The 15,067-nt window shown below is 40.9% G+C and overlaps 1 pseudogene; it reads left to right on the top strand.

The window, feature by feature from the left end:
* The first annotated feature begins 6,581 nt into the window (after nt 1–6,581).
* Nucleotides 6,582–13,166, top strand: LOC126001800 (60S ribosomal protein L5-like; annotated as a pseudogene).
* The last annotated feature ends 1,901 nt before the right edge of the window (nt 13,167–15,067 follow it).

Raw genomic sequence — 15,067 nt, 5'->3', positions numbered from 1 at the left:
GCTGAGGTTTGTTCACACATAATTAAATTCCCAACCCAGTAATGTTAGAAGACAGAGATTAGCTTTGTCAGTGTGAACAAAATCAGCTGAACTCATTGTAAGGAACTGTGATCTTCCTGGCAGAAGAGATTTCAAAGACCGAGAGGAATTTGGCAAGACGGGAACTCCATGTGAAGGTGGAGGGCCAAGTGCCAAGACATAATATTGACTTCAAGAAGCTAAGAGTGGACTCATAGACAACCAATTAGCAACCCACCAGTCAGGAAAAGAAACCTCAGTCCTATGACCACACTGATCTGTATCCTGCTGATTATCTGAATTCTTTATTTTTGACTTTTGAACCACACCCCCATGGTGCTCAGGGCTTACTCCTGGCTCTGTCCAGGCATCACTCCTGGACATGCTTATGATGGGACATCTGTAGTGTAGGGATCAAAATAGGTTCATCTCATGCAAGGCAAATCCCTCACCTCTGTACTGTCTCAGTTCCCCACCTCCCCTAAGCTTCTTCTAACCCCTGTTGCTGATGATTTGAATAAGCTTGCAAGTGAATTCTTCTCCAATGATTCTAGCAAGGGACACAATACATTTGATCCCCTCATTTCAGCTTTTTAGGACCCCAGGGAGAGAGCACAGACACATACTCCCAGATCTAGAAAAGTGTGAGCTGATAAAGGGTGTGTTTCTAAGCAGCTGTGCATCTAGTAATTCATTATGTAGCAAAGGAAAATGAATGAGCCTTCCTAAATGCGTAATGTTGGCTTTGGATAGTGCTCATCCTTGGAGATGTCAACGTGAGCCTTAGACTTAAGTACAGATTTCACTGGCCGACCCTGCAGCTTTCCAGAGAGATGCTCAATGCAATTGCAAATGTTGGTTTGCGGTACTCATAATTTATAACCAATGAAAAGCATTCAACTGAATACACACCAAAAAATGCATGCTCACTCCACCCAATTCTACTGAAAATAGTATGGAATATGCCATTACATTTACTTTAGGCATTCAGGGATCTGAGTTCTGATGACTTCTACCACCCACAAAAGTAGTAACTTTCTTTTCTATGCACTGCTTTGCTCAGACATTCCACATAAAGATAACTCACAAGTTATGTACCTTCAATCAGCCCAGTTTCACCTCAGAAATTATAAGGCATTTGTCAAACACATTTGCACGTGCATTAAAGGTTACAGGTGAGGGGGTCAGAGTGACAAGATAGCAAGTGAATTATTTGTCTTGCACATGACTGAGCAACAGGGCTTGATCCTTGGCACCCCATATGGTCCTGAGAACCCCACCAGGAATGATCTCTGAGTACAGAGCCAGTAGCCATCCCTGAGCACTCATTGAGGTGGCTCAGAAAACAAAACAAACAAGCAAAAGGAAATAAATAAAGGTCACAGGTAAGAGAAATAACATGTCCATTTGGCTTCTAGTCTACAAGCTGGCAGAAAAATGAATATCTTCTATCAGACTCTTCTGTACTGGCCCGCATCAAACAAGGACAACCCAGAGCTTCCATGAATTTCTGGCAAATAAAAAAGAGAATAAGGGTTGCTGAAGCAGTGGTGCAAGGGGTAAGGCATATGCCTTGCCTGTGCTAACCTAGGACAGACAGTAGTTTGATCCCCTGGAGTCCCATATGGTCCCCCAAGCCAGGAACAATTTCTGAGCGCATAGCCAGGAATAATGCCTTAGTGTCACTGGGTGTGGCCCAACCCTCCCCCCAGAGAGAGAGAGAAAGAAAGAGAGAGAGAGACAGAGAGAGATAGAGAATAAGGGGACTGGAGTGGTGTCACAATGGTAGGGAGTTTGCCTTACACGTGGCTGACCTAGGACGGACAATGGTTTGATCCCCTATCATTCCATATGGTCCCTCAAGCCAGGAACGATTTCTGAGTGCATAGCCAGGAGTAACCCCTGAGCATCACTGGGTGTGCCCCCCTTCAAATTATTTTGTAAAAAAGAGAGAATAAGATGCTACCAAGGACATGCTGGGTTTTTTCAGCTACTCCAAGTGACTCCATTTCCTACAAACATTTATGTGTCACCACTGTTTCCAGAAAGACATTGAAGGACATAGTACTCAGGTAGAAGCTTTAATCCTCTGTGCGGGATCAATCCTCAGTGTTTCCGTCTTTCCCACATTTCATGACTGTTTCTGGCTGGTGGCTAATGGCCCTAGATAGGTCCTTCCCATGTGCATTGTCATGGATAACTTTCTTAGGCAAGTTGGGTCAAGCAGGTACTTTGACTCTAAGAACATTTTAGTGGAACAGCCCCATTCAGCTAGAGTTTAAATTCAATTCTTTGCACTCTGGGGTTTTCTGAAATGAAGTGACTCCAGCCAGGTCTGTGGGACTGCTGCTATTAAGTTGCTTACTATTGCCATTTCTGATGCAATGGTCTATTTGGAATTAAACAAAGGTGTAGGAAAAATTGTACATAAAGTCTGTGAGATTAATGAGGTGCAAGTGAATGTTTAATAACTTCTCCTGGTTTGCACGAAAAGAATCGGCTTTCCTTCTGAATAAATCTAATATTACATAGATGAGAGCAATTATTTTCCTTATAAATTTGCTTATTGCTGGACTCAGATCCCTGGTGATTCCAGAATTAGTTCCATTATAGATCATGTGCACAAAGGGGTCTATTAAAATGTGGCTCCATTCTTCCCTCTTTCTTTACACATCTATTCAAAGGAGGTTTGAATAAAGAGCACATTGCTGAGGCTAAGCATTCAATGTTTCCATCTTCTTACATTTCCTTGGCTTAGACCTTCTGTACAACTGTGGTCAGTTCATGACTGAGCTATGTTCCCTGAGTACTCATAAACCTGAGTAAAAATAGCCAACTAATTGGAACTTTCTTTCAGATATTTTCTTGATATTTTAAGCATGTTTGGTGTTTGTACCAAATGATATACAGGCTGTTAAGGTCACCACAACAACAAAGGCTCAGTTTCTTCTGCCATTAGCTTTCAACACAGAGACATAGAAAAGGATATATGGATGAATGGATGGATGGATGGATGGATGGATGGATGGATAAATGGATGGGTGGATGGATGGACGGATGATGGATGGATGGGTGGGTGGGTGGGTGATTGGTGGATTGATGGATGTATGGATGGGTAGGTGGGTGGATGGATGGGCAGGTGGAAGGACACTTTATGAATGGACAGATGGATAGATGATGGACAAATAAATAGATGGAAGGACTGATGGATGGAAGGAATAATAGATGGATGGACAAATAAATTGATGAATGATGGGTGAATGGATGGATGTGTGGATTGATGATGGATGGATGGACTGGGAGATGGTGCATTGTTCCTCACACATTCTCTCCATACTCACAAGACTAGGCTTGGCACTGTGTTGTCTTTAGACAAGAATAACATTTCAAAATTGTCTATTAGAAGGAATAAACCTTCTGTTTATGTTCTTTAGATGCTTCTTTTGAGAAGCTTAATTATTTAGAACCCTAAACTCTGTGATCTGCCATGAACTAGATACTAGAAAAGTGCTGAAATGAAAAGTCAACCTAAGGGCCAGAGCAATAGCTCTTGATTGAGTGGGGAGGGCATTTGCCTTGCATGCAGCCAACCCAGATTTGAACCTCAGTATCCCATATGATTCCCCAAGGCTGCCAGGAGTCATTTCTGAGCACAAAGTCTGGAGAAAACCCTGAGTACTGCCTTGTGTGACCACAAAACTAGGGAAAAAAGGAAAATCAACCTAGAAGAAAGGCACATCAGAGGGTCAACAGTGTAAAAACAATGATGGGTGGATTAATGGACAGATTGATGAGTGACAAGCAAATGGCAAATGTTTAGACCCATCTATATCTTGGAGCTCAAAAAAGATAAGGGCACCAAAAATTCATACAATTATTTGTTTTCTCTCATCTTTTTTTCTTTTGGAAATAAGACAATGTCCAGCATAAAAATTTTGGAGTGGTTTGCAAGTTTATTCCTCAGAGAAAAAGTGTGGGACAATCTCTGTGTTATATCACCAATTACTATCTGATGCTACGTTTAATAAAACAGACTGTTATCACTTCAGACTTTTCCAAATGTTCCACAACTGTTATCTCACTTGAGAAAGAGTGAGATAAAGAAAATGTGTTCCACGTCTCCTCTGATTAACAGATTAACTGAATAACTGTCAAGAACTGTCTATTTTGCTTCTGTTGCATTTGTTTGTTTATATATATATATATAATGCCCCTTTATTTAGAATAAATGCAAAAACCACCATCTATAATGCAAAGTTCTGTGGCAGATTGTATTTATTCTGATGGTGTTTTTAAAACCCACACTCTCCTCACTCAGAAGCTGGATGGGGGACAGCATTGCTTCCACACCCAAACTCCTGCCCTAGGAACCAAAGAGATGCAATGAGGGAAAGGGTCATCTTGACACCAAAGTCTCAACCAAACCCAGAGAGACAGGCTCATTATTATACCCAGCTGGTTTTTCCTGCATCGGCAGCAGATGTGTGATGTAAACTGCCCAGGCAAGCTAGAATGCTGCGTACACGTCCCTGAGAAGGATTTGAGTTTAAATAAAGGTCTCACACTTAAGACTGAAACTAGAGTAGCATTTCCTCCTAATGGGTGCTCCTCTTGGTAGAGTATACTTAGAATAACCTCCCATGAAATGTTCCTTGAGCACCTTATTGAGTTCCCCATCTTTGATCATGGGAGGGTAGAATTTCATGGCTGAAAGGAATTGGAATTGTAAGGTCACCTCTTGGGATACCCTTCTAACCCCTGCAGAATTATCTCTCTAGTCCTACCCAGCCATAACGAATAATGACTTCAGACCAGGAGTTTCATTACCTCCTGATACTCTATGTGAATGGTCAGGGAACAAAGATAGCATTTGGCTCCTGGAAGGTAAAATTATTCCACATGACCTTTGAAATTGTGGGCACCCCCACCCCCACTCTCTTCACCTCTCTCAAGTTCTCTCTGCAAAGGTGACCCATGTCCAGGGCTCCGGTCAATCCATGAACCTCATACCTCCTTTGTGTGTGTTTTTGAGGATTCAGAAGAACAGTGCCAGAGGGACTGGGAGTGAGGAGTGAACACTGACTCACCCAGATAGACACTGTCTCTGCTGCCTGCAATCCCAGTCCAGAACCTTTTGGAACTCTACAAGCTTTGAGCTGGGCCAAGTGTAGGACTCGGGGTAGCTGCAAGCTTTAAAACTGCCCACATTAGCCTCTTAAACTCTGAAAACATTGTCCCACCCTGGATAATTTTACCTGAATATCTTGGTCCTGTTCTTGGGCTTTGAGAGGTCCTGAGAATTGCTATCTGCTGTCTTGACTCTCCCTGCCAGCTCCAAGTGCAGTGAAAATTCTCTAAGCATGACTGCCATGTCTTGATTCAAGTCACTAACCAGAACAAGCACATGAGAAAGAGCAGGACCCTATGGTAGATATAAGGTCTTCCACTTCCATGAGCACTGAGGGGTTGTCTGTGATGCTGGATGGAATGCTCAGAAGGTCTGACCTGTTGGACCAATCAAAGACCCTTAAAGGAAGCCCATTGTCTCAGAGGTTGGGTCCACGAAACTATTAAACCAGTTCCTTCCACCCAAGTATTTTGCATCTTGGACAGCAGTACTGGAAAGTAACCAATCAAGCACAGACACATCACACTGTGCTCTGTGGACAGGAAAGGTGGAGCCATGTCACTGGTCCTTCTTATGAGCCTGTCAACAATTCCTTCTGAGCTGTGGCCAGTGGTCAGGGTTGAACACATTTACCCCTTCTCTCTGGAATTTTTCCTGGTTCCAGTTTTGGACTTGGAAAACTGTTTGCCTCCTCCACCCTGTCACTCTCCTCTGCCAGGCCAGCACTTTTCTCCTCTATGGAGTCTGCTCAGCCCCTTGGCTGAGTTGAAGGTAGCTTGTGTTGAGCTGGAGTGTTGCACATCTTGAGATGTCAGGTCATTTCCTTTTTTGCTCACCCTGTGCAGGGCACACCTTGCTACTTCAGTCTCTTGGGGCCATCCAGCCTGGGATATGTCCTTTGGTCAAAGGGAGGGAAAGAAAGCCACACAGGGGAGGGGATAGAACCCCTACTCTCTTGGCCTCACATCTCCCATCTTTTGGTCAGTATTGGTTCCTCCCATGGTCTTCTTCAGGTGAGCAGCAGAGTGAAAAGTTCCTCATGCAAGAAAAGATGGAGAGAACTTTCCAGGAAATTGTCTTCCTGACTTGTCTGCTATGAAGCCAGCAAAGAAGGGAGGACTAAATGCTTTGAAGGGGGTAGAATTTTAGTATAAATAAAACCACAACACTGAGTCTCTACATTACCATCTTCAAACAATGAGCCCTCAATGAATCTCAAAGTAAGTCAATGGAAAATGAGTTAATATCAAAGATTCTGTGAGTAGTGATGACTCCAGTAACTCAGCAACTCTTGAAACAATCAAATAAGAACATTTCTGGGTTTTCTCTATGAAAGACATAAAAAATACATACCCAATTAATTTGAATATTATTCACCTTTGTGTATTCAAAAAGAGAGAGCTGAAAACTCGTCTTTCACTCTGTAAAGGAAGCCATGAGGATACATAAGGGAAGCAGAACTTCCCTTATTCTCTGTGCATTCCTCCAAAAACTTGAGTTGGAAGAGACTCCCATGCCCACCACTCTTCCCGATGTTCAACTGTAAGTGAGTCCTGAACCTCTGGCTCACCACCTGCCAGCTGAAACAGAAGCTCAGGAGGAGTGTGATGGGTGGGGTCAGCTGTGTTCTTAATGTGACCTCACTCCAGTGCAATGCAAGCACTTAGCTCCTGAGTCCACACATTTTTTTGGAGAGGGTGTAAGGACATTTTATTAATGCCATTCAGGTCAAACAATCAGAAATATTTTTCATAAAATGTAAGAGGAAACTCACTCAAGCAAATTGAATTTTGGATAGCCATATTTTGGACATTAATCTAATTTAATATAAGTCAATTAAAGTTGGTAATATCAGGTGAGAATTTGTTGGATTGAGAAAGGTTTGCCTACAGATGAACACAATTTTTTATTACACTGGTGTTATCTAGGTAATTCCAAGATACTTTGGGTTATTTTCATTGAAACCACTTTGCTTTATCAAATAATATAGGTTTGGGGATACAGCATTATAAATCAGGTCACTTAATTGTTCTCTGTGGAAATAGCATGATCTATTGCAATATGCTTACCATAGATATGCTCTCCACCCATCACTGTACAGTTGACCTATTGTCTCTGTTTTTCTCATTCCCTTCCTGTCTCCTGGATCTTTCTTCTTGTATCAAATATTTTGTTCCTATAATCTGAAAATGTTTTCATTCAGTTCATTTGGGGGTTTCCTTGCCACATAGAGGTGACAATATGACACCATCCTCTGATTTTTTTCACTAGCATGAAACCTTCTAGGTCCATGACAGCTCTTCTTTACCTTCTCCTCTCTTGCTTTCAAATCTTGGCTATTGAGAATAACACTGATATGAGTATGGGAAGTTTATCTGTCTTCTTTGAGTGTTTTTGTCCTTTATCTTGATTTAAAACTTCAAATTGACTATAAGAAAAGGTAACAATTTTTAATGCATTGGCAATTTCTACAACCATCCTTTGTTTCTCTCTGAGCCATGAAATCCTCTAATCCTTCAGCAGAGAGTGGAGCAGTAGGTTCCTTCCAGATCTCCCGGTATCAGGCTGAGTTAACTGGGATTTGGTCTAGACCCATTTTATTTTGATTTTGATTTTTTTTAAATAAATATTTAAGCACCATGGTTACAAGCATGTTTATAATTGGGTTTCAGTCATAAACAGAATACCTCCCTTCACCAGTGCAACATTTCTACCACCAATGCCGGCCCCCACTACCTCTGCCTGTATTTGAGACAGGCATTCTACTTCTCTCATTCTTTAACATTGTCATGCTAGTTGTTAGTGAAGTTATTTCCCTACCAGCATTCACCACTCTTTGTGGTGAGCTGCATATTGTGAGCTGGTCCTTCTGGCCCTTAACTCTATTGTCTCTGGGCCTTATTACAATAATATCTTTACTTTAAAAAAAATGAGTGAGACTATTCTGTGTCTATTTCTCTCCCTCTTACGTATTTCACTCAGCATAAAAGATTCCATGTGCATCCATGTGTTGCAAATCGGCCCCTGATGAGGTTGACTGATGGAGGGATGGAGGATGAGGCCTTTCTCCTCCAGCTCGGACCACACGTCTGTTACCCTGTTCAGCCGGTGGTTCTGAGGTGAATGCAGCGGGAAGAAAGCCAACAGGCAGTCAGGCTTTCAAAGAAAACAGCTCTTTATTCCGTGAAGAGGCTGAAGCCAAAAGGCCTAAGAATAGGCCCCAGGAAAAAAAATCCTCACCTTCTACAGACCCTTGCTTTTATGCCCCAGAATCATGTATCACCCAATGGTGGAATCAGATACCACCCAATGGTGGGAGCAGAATCAGGTACCACCCTAGGGTGGGAGCAGAATGCCAGGTCACACCCTAGGGTAGGGCATAATCACTGATCAGGGTAGGGTCAGTAACATAATAATCCCATAAAAATGTTTACATACACAACATCCATGTACAGGGAATTTTTATGACTTCATCTCTCCTGAGGCTCCATAATTTTTCATTGTGTATATGTACCACAGTTTCTTTAGCCATTCCTCTGTAGAAGGGCATCTTGGCTGTTTCCAGAGTCTGGCTATTGTAAACAGCGCTACAATGAATATAGGTGTGAGGAAGGGATTTTTGTACTGTATTTTTATGTTCCTAGGGTATATCCCTAGGAGTGGTATAGCTGGATCTTATGGGAGCTCAATTTCCAGTTTTTGAAGGAATCTCCATATCGCTTTCCATAAAAGTTGGACTAGACAGCATTCCCACCAGCAGTGAGAGTTCCTTTCTCTCCACATTCCACCAGCTCTGCTTGTTCTCATTTTTTGTGATGTGTGCTAATCTCTGTGATGTGAGATGGTACCTCATAGTTGTTTTTATTTGCATCTCCCTGATGACTAGTGTTGTGGAGCATTTTTCATGTGCCTATTGGCCATTTGTATTTCTTCCTTGAGGAAATGTCTCTTTATTTCTTCTCCCCATTTTTTTATGGGATTAGATGTTTTTCTTGTAAAGTTCTGTCAGTGCCTTGTATATTTTGGATATTAGCCCCTTGTCTGATGAGTGTTATGTGAATAATTTCTCCCATTCAGTTGGTGGCTCTTGTATCCTAGGCACTATTTCCTTTGAAGTGCAGAAGCTTCTCAGCTTAATATATTCCCATCTATTTATCTCTGCTTCCACTTGTTTGGGGAGTGCTGTTTCCTCCTTGAAGATGCTTAATTTCAATGTCATATAGTGTTTTACCTACGTGTTGTTCTATATACCTATGGTTTCAGGTCTGATATTAGGTCTTTAATCCATTTGATTTTACCTTTGTACATGATGTACAAAGGTGGGGGTCTGAGTTCACTTTTTTGCAAGTGGATAACCAGTTGTGCCAACACCACTTGTTGAAGAGGCTTTCCTTGCTCCATTTAGGATTTATTGCCCCCTTATCAAATACTAAGTGATTGTATGACTGGGGAACATTCTCTGAGTACTCAAGCCTATTCCACTAATCTGAGGATCTGTCTTTATTTCAATATCATGCTGTTTTGATAACGATTGATTTGTAATACAGTTTAAAATTGGGGAAAGTAATGCCTCCCATATTCCTTTTCCCAAGGATTGCTTTAGCTATCCGTGACTGTTTATTGTTCCAATAAATTTCAAAAGTGTTTGATCCACTTCTTTGAAGAATGTCATGGGTATCTTTGGATAATAACATTAATTCTGTACAATGCTTTGGGGAGTATTGCCATTTTAATCATATTAATCCTGCCAATCCATGAGCAGGGTATGTATTTTCATTTCTGTGTGCCCTCTCTTATTTCTTGAAGCAGGCCTTTGTAGTTTTCTTTGTATAGGTCCTTTACCTCTTTAGTTAAGTTGATCCCAAGATATCTGAGTTTGTGGGGCACTAATGTGAATAGGGCTGTTTACTTAATGTCCGTTTCTTTTCTATCATTATTAGTGTATAAAAAGGCCATTGATTTTTATGTGTTAATTTTGTAGTCTGCCACATTGCTATATGAATCTATCGTTTCTAAAAGGTTTTTGGTAGAGTCTTTAAGGTTTTCTAAATATAGTATCATGTCATCTGCAAAGAGTAAGTGCTTGACTCCTTCCTTACTTATCTGGATGCCATTGATATCTTTTTCTTGCTTAATTGCTATCGCAATTACTTCCAATACTATGTTGAATAGGAGTGGTGAGAAAGGATAGCCTTGTCTTGTACCAGAATTTAGAGGAAAGGTTTTTAGTTTTTCTCCATTGAAGATAATATGAGATCAAAACTTTCCTGGAGGGGCCAGTGAGGTGGCGCTAGAGGTAAGGTGTCTGCCTTGCAAGCACTAGCCAAGGAAGGACTGCAGTTTGATCCCCCGGCGTCCCATATGGTCCCCCCAAGCCAGGGGCAATTTCTGAGTGCTTAGCCAGGTGTAACCCCTGAGCATCAAATGGGTGTGACCTGAAAAACCAAAAATTAAAAAAAAGAAAAGAAATAAGAGAGGACACAAGGAAATAGAGACACATACACTGCTCATGGATTGGCAGTACTAACATCATTAAAATGACAATACTCTTCAAAGCATTGTACAGATTTAATGCATTCCCTCTAAAGATGCCCATGACATTATTCAAAGAAGTGGATCAAACACTCCTAAATTTTATTTGGAACAATAAACATCCATGAATAGCTAAAGCAATCTTTGGAAAAAGGAATATGGGAGGCATTAGTTTCCCCAATTTTAAACTGGTCTAGACCTGTGTCTCTCAATGTGTGGCCCCAAGGCTTCTAGTTTCAGCACCACCTAGATATGAGAATATACCCTAAACCTAATCTCAGTCTCTGAGAGTGGGGGTCCAAGTTTTGTTTTTAGGAATACCACATGTGGTTCTGTTCTAAGCTAAAGTATGAGGACCATTGATTTAGACTTGATTTAGCTCCTAGTTAATTGAAGTGGTTTTTTGGAAACAACTTAGTAAAATACCAACAAAGAAAATACTCATGTGAAACACCAAGTAAAACCAGAAACAATGGCACCTTCATATACCAAGGACACAGATTGACTCCAGAACATGTAATAGTCACTCAAGTCCAGAAAATAATTGATTACAGATTATAGTTCTGCTTGGGGAAATAATAGTTGTATGTGAAGGATGTTAAGGATGTTATTTTTTTATCTTTATTTAAGCACCATGACTACAAGCATGATTGTAGTTGAGGTTCAGTCATAAACAGATCACCTTCCTTCACCATTGCAACATTTCCACCACCAATGCCCCTTTCCCTCCTTCCCAACCCCTGCCTGTATTTGAGACATGCATTCTACTTCTTTCACTCATTAGGATTTTGTCATGATAGTTGTTAGTGTAGTTATTTTCCTAACTGCACTCATCACTCTTTTTAACAAGCATGGAATCTATTATGCTGACTGAAATAAGTCAGAGGGAGAGAGATAGACACAGAATAGTCTCATTAATCTATGGGTTTTAAGAAAACTTAAGGAGGGGCCGGGCGGTGGCGCAAGAGGTAAGGTGCCTGCCTTGCCTGCGCTAGCCTTGGACGGACCGCGGTTCGATCCCCCGGTGTCCCATATGGTCCCCCGAGCCAGGAGCGACTTCTGAGCGCATAGCCAGGAGTAACCCCTGACCGTTACTGGGTGTGGCCCAAAAACCAAAAAAAAAAAAAAAAAAAAAAGAAAACTTAAGGACATTATTGTAATAATGCTCAGAGACAATAGAAAGAGGGTTAGCTTTTCTCCTCCCCCCCCCTCCCCAGAAGACTGCTTGGCCTGGTGTCTGTGTCAAGGTGCAAGACGTTGTTCTCTGTTCCCACAGGATAGGGTTTGTCAAAGTCATCAAGAATAAGGCATACTTCAAGAGATACCAAGTGAAATTTAGAAGATGGCAAGAGGACAAAACAGATTACTATGCTCAAAAACTTTTGGTGATCTAGGATAAAAATAAATACAATAGGGCCCGGAGAGATAGCACAGCAGCGTTTGCCTTGCAAGCAGCCGATCCAGGACCAAAGGTGATTGGTTCGAATCCCGGTGTCCCATATGGTCCCACGTGCCTGCCAGGAGCTATTTCTGAGCAGACAGCCAGGAGTAACCCCTGAGCAATGCCGGGTGTGGCCCAAAAACAATAAATAAATAAATAAATAAATAAATAAATAAATAAATAAATAAATAAATAAATAATAAATACAATACACCCAAATACAGGATGATAGTTCAGGTAACCAACAGAGACATCATTTGTCAGATTGCTTATGCCCATATAGAAGGAGATATTATAGTTTGTGAAGCATATGCTCATGAACTTCCAAAGTATGGTGTGAAGGTTGTTGGCCTGACAAACTATGCTGTAGTCTATTGTACTGGCCTGCTGCTGGCTCGCAGGCTTCTCAATAGATTTGGCCTGATAAGATTTATGAAGGCCAAGTGGAGGTCACTGGAGATGAATATAATATGGAAAGCATTGATAGAAAACCTGGTGCCTTCATCTGCTATTTGGATGCAGGACTTGCCAGAACTACTACTGGAAACAAAGTTTTTGGTTCCCTGAAAGGAGCTGTGGATGGAGGCTTATCTATCCCTCACAGTACCAAATGATTCCCTGATTATGGTTTGGAAAGTAAGGAGTTCAGTGTTGAAGTATATCGGAAACACATTATGGGGCAGAACATGACAGACTATATGCATTACCTAATGGAAGAAGAGGAAGATGCCTACAAGAAACAGTTTTCTCAGTACAGAAAGAACAACATAACTCCAGACATGATGGAGCAGATGTATAAGAAAGATCATGCAGCTATAAGGACAAACCCTGTCTATGAGAAAAAGCCTAAGAGAAAAGTTAAAAAGAAGAGGTGGAACTGTCCCAAAATGTCTCTTGCCCAGAAGAAAGATTGGGTAGCCCAGAAGAAAGCAAGTTTCCTCAGAACTCAGGAGAGGGCTGCTGAGAGCTAAAATCACCATGGTTTTTTTTATGGGAAATTTTCAAAGACAACAATAAACTTATTGACCTAGAAAAAAAAAAAAGAAATGAGGGCTAGAAGGACCAGCTCACAATATGAAGCTTATCACAAGGATGTTAATGTCATTCAACAGTTCATGGTCTTTGGGGGCAACAAACAGAATTAGATGTTTCTAAGTATTTCAAAGCAGTCATATCTTCTGACCTCCTAGCAATGCTTCCTTGGCTCACACATTCCACCTTTAGGTAATATCTTCAGGCAACATGATGCCTCAGATGCTGGTGTACTAGTGCCCAGTCAAGAATGGTGGCTGGCAAGTGAAAGATGGAAAGATGTAACCTCTTTACTGGGATTTCAAATGCTCCTTCATGCCCATGAAGCCATCTCTATAATAACAACATAAATAAAATCATCCTGCATTTTTATTGGAAAATTTTTTAGGCATCCAATATAAATACCAAATTGTATTGGGCCACTTGGGATCTGCACTGTTCAATACATGTGCTATGGAGTGGCCAATTAATTTACACTATCTTCAAACCATATCTTCTTCCCACTCTCAAGAGTTTATTAGGGTAAATTGGTGAAATATGGGTTACTTATATTACTCAAATGGCCTGGTTATGCTCCTTTTTGCATGTCTGAATATTAAAGACATTCAAAGAGAAGTGGAAATCATACTAGAAAAAATAGTACCTTCTTACCCAGCCCTGATATTTGGTCCAAAATAACTTAGGTAGTAAGTGGTGCAGTTTCCTTGAATTCATAAGCCAGTGCTATCCTGGTCTCACATTGTTTAGAAATGATGCTAGAGAAGTAGCAGAAGACAACATTCACATTCATTATCAATCTTGGAATTCTTTGATCACCTACCTCTGTTTTTCTGGGATTATATACCTTGGGACATTCTATAAACATACAATACCAGCAGTTGTGATTTTGGGGAAGAAAAACTCTATAAACACAATAACAGCAGTTATAATTATGAGGAAGAAATTTTTTCTATTTATATTTTATTGTCTTTTCCAACATAGCATAAAGTCCAGGAAAACAAGATTGCACATTGTATATCCTCTTCTGGATCACCTATACTCGCATTGCATCTAGCATTTTGCAAATACTTTCTATTTCTGATGATCTGATGGATACATTGATACATAATTGATACATTAACTGAGACTGCGCTTTTCATTAAAGCTCACACTTGGATCTTTTGCTGAACCAAATCTGTGCTTCATGTAGTGCTTTGTTCCTCAGAGATCTCACACTGTTTTATTATTAAATAAATGACTCTTGGGATCTAGGATTGAGTAAATGTGACCTTTATTTTCACTTTCATTGCTGACCAGAGACTTTTAAATGATGCATTCTAAGTTCCCGTTTTCTCATCCATTATCTATACATAATTATATCTGTCGTTATTTCCCTTGGATGCTCTAAAGCTGCACAAGAAAAATAGCAGAGCAGCAGGATTGTTCATGCAGACAAGAGATTCTTCCCTCCCTGATGATATTACATGCCACCAGCACTGTGATTCTGCTCTTTTTCCTCCCAACTGCCCATCTGAGGCTAGGAGCTAAAACAAAGTCTTTAGACAAGGGTCATCTAGCCTCTTGCTTATTGTATACTCTAGCTAGTGTTTTCCATTGGATGAGCCACTGTCCACAGAGGCATCTTACATTTCTTTTCAGGCTACTTTCCAGGGTGTGGAGGAGTTAGTGGTAGAACAGAGAATCAACCCTCACCTTTCCTATGAGTCCTGTGTCTTGGTCCTGTGCCTAATGTTTATTTTATCTAATTAAAAGCACACCTGAACTTTGGGATAAAAAAAGATGGGTTCCACAGCAAGGGATAAAGACAGAACCCAGATAGATTTGAGACAAATATTAGGTCCAACCACACACACACATTATCATCATGAGCAATGAGCTAAAATTGGGAAAAGATTTTGGGGGTGAGGGCAGGTGTG

Source organism: Suncus etruscus, chromosome 2, assembly GCF_024139225.1.
Source record: "Suncus etruscus isolate mSunEtr1 chromosome 2, mSunEtr1.pri.cur, whole genome shotgun sequence".
NCBI lineage: Eukaryota > Metazoa > Chordata > Mammalia > Eulipotyphla > Soricidae > Suncus > Suncus etruscus.
This window is presented reverse-complemented; position numbering and strand designations above follow the sequence as displayed.